Source organism: Eriocheir sinensis, chromosome 1 (genome assembly GCF_024679095.1).
Source record: "Eriocheir sinensis breed Jianghai 21 chromosome 1, ASM2467909v1, whole genome shotgun sequence".
Taxonomy (NCBI): domain Eukaryota; kingdom Metazoa; phylum Arthropoda; class Malacostraca; order Decapoda; family Varunidae; genus Eriocheir; species Eriocheir sinensis.
In genome coordinates this window covers 1,649,519-1,654,518 of record NC_066509.1, presented here as the reverse complement: position 1 = coordinate 1,654,518, position 5,000 = coordinate 1,649,519, and positions in this window count along the sequence as shown.

The following is a 5,000-nucleotide window of genomic DNA, read 5'->3' as shown; positions in this document are numbered from 1 at the left end:
ATTTATTTTTATTTCTATTGTATTTCCTTTTGCTGTGATGGAAGGTGGCTTTGCGGTTGTTTTGGGTGATGTTTTGATAGTAGTAGTAGTAGTAGTAGTAGTAGTAGTAGTAGTAGTGGTAGTAGTAGTGGTGGCGGTGAGTGACTGACTGGGTGACTGACTGATTAACTGACTGACTGACTAACTGAATGGCTGACTGACTAACTGGCTGAGTGGAAAGTGTAGATTCATTCGACTTGTTAAATCCGTACGCTCTCTGACTGGCTGAGTGACTGCCTGGGTGACTGACTGAATGGCTGACTGATTAACTGACTGAGCGACTGATTAACTGACTGGCTCCCTGACTGACTAACTGGCTGAGTGGAAAGTGTAGATTCATTCGACTTGTTAAATCCGCGCGCATGGAAATGGACGGGAAACCACCTTATCAAAACTATTTCCCTTTGCTTCGCTCTCTGAAGTAATATAATTTTCTCACAGGAGTTATCTAGTTTATAATATTGAAAGGTTGACTGATTGACTTGCTGGACTGATGCTACACGGCTGGCTGGGTGGCTGGCTGGCTGGTGGGAACTTAAATTATGACTTGCTGACAGACTGCGAGGGATTACGGCTGAATGTTTTATGTGTTGGGTTGGGTTGTGCGTGTGATCCTTGTATAATTCCATGGTATCCTTGTATAATTCATGGTATCCTTGTATAATTCATGGTATCCTTGTATAATTCATGGTATCCTTGTATAATTCCATGGTATTCTTTTATAATTCCATGGTATCCTTGTATAATTCATGGTATCCTTGTATAATTCCATGGTATCCTTCTATAATTCCATGGTATCCTTGTATAATTCATGGTATCCTTGTATAATTCCATGGTATCCTTTTATAATTCCATGGTATCCTTGTATAATTCATGGTATCCTTGTATAATTCCATGGTATCCTTTTATAATTCCATGGTATCCTTGTATAATTCCATGGTATCCTTTTATAATTCCATGGTATCCTTGTATAATTCCATGGTATCCTTTTATAATTCCATGGTATCCTTGTATAATTCATGGTATCCTTGTATAATTCATGGTATCCTTGTATAATTTCATGGTATCCTTGTATAATTCCATGGTACCCTTGTATAATTCCATGGTATCCTTGTATAATTCATGGTATCCTTGTATAATTCCATGGTATCCTTGTATAATTCATGGTATCCTTGTATAATTCATGGTATCCTTGTATAATTCATGGTATTCTTGTATAATTCATGGTAACCTTGTATAATTCATGGTATCCTTGTATAATTCATGGTATCCTTCTATAATTCCATGGTATCCTTGTATAATTCATGGTATCCTTGTATAATTCATGGTATCCTTGTATAATTCATGGTATCCTTGTATAATTCATGGTATCCTTGTATAATTCATGGTATCCTGGTATAATTCATGGTATCCTTGTATAATTCATGGTATCCTTGTATAATTCATGGTATCCTTGTATAATTCATGGTATCCTTGTATAATTCATGGTATCCTTGTATAATTCATGGTATCCTTGTATAATTCCATGGTATCCTTTTATAATTCATGGTATCCTTGTATAAGTTATGGTATCCTTGTATAATTCCATGGTAAGACCGCACCTCGAACATGCAGTACAGTTCTGGTCTCCAAATTACGGGAAGGACATTGAATATTTCTCTCACTTTCTGTCTATCTATCTATTTATCTATCTATGTACAGGGTAAGAGGGATTGAGTCTTTATTGTGTTATGTTGTTTTTGTGTTGCTAGAAGTATTATTGTTTGTGTTAGTGTTATCTATCTCTATCTATCTGTCTATCTATCTATCTATCTATGAGGCTGTATTGTTATTTGCTGGGTTGGGTTGTATTTGTGTTGTCAGAAGAAATATTACAGTTAGTGTTTGTAATCTCTCTCTCTCTCTCTCTTTTTTATTTATTTATTTATTTTTTTTTATTTAAACATAGGCACATGTATAATATTTACATTCCCAAAGGTGCACTGTCGTGTGCTGCCTATTCGAAGGGCAGAATAAAAACTATATAAAAATAACTACATAAACTATAAAAAATATATATATATATATACTATAAAAAAATAAAAAATATAACATACAATACAGAATATATGTGAGCGCACTACACTCGTGTCACTGCTCCACCACGAGTGTCAGTGGGGTGGGGAGTGAGCCCCTCCAGTGGTGGGCCGACAGTTTTATTTTTTGGGTGTTCATCTCCCGGATGTTTGGTATACAGGCCGTGAACATGTTCCACATCCGGCAGACTCTTCCCGAAAAGGTGCGTTGGTGCTGGCTGGTACGGGAACACGGCACCTCCACTGCGTCACCACGGGATAGCACCGTTCTCGTGTCCCGCGTGGTGACTCTCGGAGGTTGGCGTAAGCCCACCAGATGTGGCACTCCCTGCACTTGTGCCTTATGTAACACCACAAGAGCAGCTACGTCCCTGCGGTGTTCCAAGGAGTCGACGGAGCTGAGAGTTTCCTGCCCGGTTGGGGGGTCTGCCGCATCCACCAGTCGCAGTGCCCGTCTCTGGATGGCGTCGAGTCTCCCGCTGTGCGAGGCAGCACACGACATCCAAGAGAGGGCAGCGTACTCCAGGTAAGGCCGTATCTGGGCCTTGTAGAGCAACAGCCTCACTTTTTTGTCGAGGAAGCTGGCCACCCTTCGCAGGCAGGAGACTCTGTGGGAGGCCTTTTGGGCAATGTGTTTGATGTGGCTGTCAAACCGTAGCCCTCGATCCACTTCCACTCCCAGAATCTTGACGGATTCCTGGAGTTTGAGGGGGACGCCACCAAAGCTTAGCTTCCCCTCCACTGCTGGCCTGGCAGTGGGGGATCGAGAGACCACCATGGCCTGGGTCTTCTCTGGAGCAAAGGTCACCTGCCAGCGGGCACCCCACTCCTGTAGCACCTTCAGCTGCTGATTGACCTCGTCAGCAGCTCGCCCACAGTCTTGTCTGGGGTAGGTGCAGGAGAGAGTGCAGTCATCAGCGTAAGCTGAGACTGCTGGCAGCTGCCGGAGAAGGTCGTCCACATATATGTTCCACAGAACTGGCCCTAGCACTGAGCCCTGTGGCACTGATGCCTCCACTGGCAAGGAGTCGGACGTCTGCCCGTTGACGACAACCTGGAGGGTCCTTCCTTGGAGGTAGTCTCCCAGGAGCTGAAGGAGGTCACCTTGGATGCCCTTAGCACGGAGTTTTTCAAGGAGACCTCCGTGCCACACCCTGTCAAAGGCACCCGCTATGTCCAGGGCTACCACGACAGTGTCCAGGCCGTCGTCAAGGGCGTCCTGCCAGTTCTTGGTGAGGAGCATCAGCAGATCAGAGGTGGACCGGCCAGGTCTGAACCCATACTGTTGGTCCGAGAGGAGGTAGTTGTCCTTGAGGTGGCGACAGACTACGTCCGCCACGACCCTCTCGAACACTTTCCCACCACAGACAGCAAGGAGATGGGCCGGTAGTTTTGGGGTCAGACCTGGAGCTCCTCTTGTGGACGGGAACCACTGAGCCTCTTTCCACGCCGATGGCCAGGTGTTTTCAGGCAGGCAGAGAAGACTGTGGTGAGAGGGGCAGCCAACTCGTGGGCACACTGCTTCAGCAGGTGCAGGCTGAGGTCATCGGGGCCGGTCGCCTTCTGGGTGTCCAGCCCGCAGCAGGCGCTCGACCAACACCTGTGTCACTTCCACTTTCGTGACAGTCTCCTCGCACTGCTGTTCCAGATGTGGCGGTGTCTGTCCGGGGTTATCCACCTTCATCTTCTCGGCGAAGAGACTGGCCAGCAGCTGGGCTTTATCCTTGCTGCTGGTGGCCACTGCTCCATTCTGTCTTGAGAGGAGGAATCGCGTCCTGGCGGCTGATCCCTGCCTTCCTTGACGAGGGACCACCAGGTCTTATTTCCTACCCCTGCTCCACACAGCTTGCGCCTCATCTCTTCTCTCTCCTCTCTCTCTCTCTCTCTCTCTCTCTCTCTCTCTCTCTCTCTCTCTCTCTCTCTCTCTCTCTCTCTCTCTCTCTTATCTCTTCTCTCTCTCTCTCTCTCTCTCTCTCTCTCTCTCTCTCTCTCTCTCTCTCTCTCTCTCTCTCTCTCTCTCTCTCTCTCTCTATCTCGCTCTCTCTCTCTCTCTCTCTCTCTCTCTCTCTCTCTCTCTCTCTCTCTCTCTCTCTCTCTCTCTCTCTCTCTCTCTCTCTCTCTCTCTCTCTCTCTCTCTCTCTCTCTCTCGCTCGCTCGCTCACGCACGATCTCTTCCGACTAACTTGTTTACCTGTGCGAGTTGACTAATTAAAGTGAGCGTAAAAGTCATCGCATTCCAGCCAGTCCTGCGCCGCTCTGATATAATTTGTAGAAGGCGTGACCCACCCTACGTGTTGCTTTCCTTTCATATCTCCTTCCCCTCCCTCCCCTCTTCCTCCTTCCCCTCCTCTCCTCTCCTTCCTCCCTCTCTCCTTCCTCCTCCTCCTTCCTTTTCCTCCTCCTCCTTCTCCTCCTTCCTTCCTCCTCCTTCCTTCCTTTCCTCCTCTTTCCTTCCTCCTTCCTCCTCCTTTCCCTTCCTCCTCCTCCCTCCTTTCCTCCTCCTTCTCCTCCTTTCCTTCCTCCTCCTCCTTCCTTTCCCTCTTTCCTCCCCTCTTCCTCCTTCCCCTTCCTCCTCCTCCTCCTTCCTTTCCCTCTTTTCTCCCTCCCTCCTTCTCCTCCTTCCCCTTCCTCCTTTCCCTCAATCCTTTTCTTTTCATCAATGTAGCTTTTCCTTCATACCTCCTTCCCTTTCCTCCCCTCTTCCTCCTTCCCCTTCCTTCATTCCCTCAGCCCTTTCCTCTCATTTCCAGTACCTAGCCTGTTGCCTTCCTTTCATCCCTCCTTCCCCTCCCTCCCTTTCCCTTTCCTTCCCTTTATCCCTTTACCTGTCTTTTCTCTCCTTCATTAATTCCTTCCCTTTCATTACTCGTTCTTACTTATCTTGTT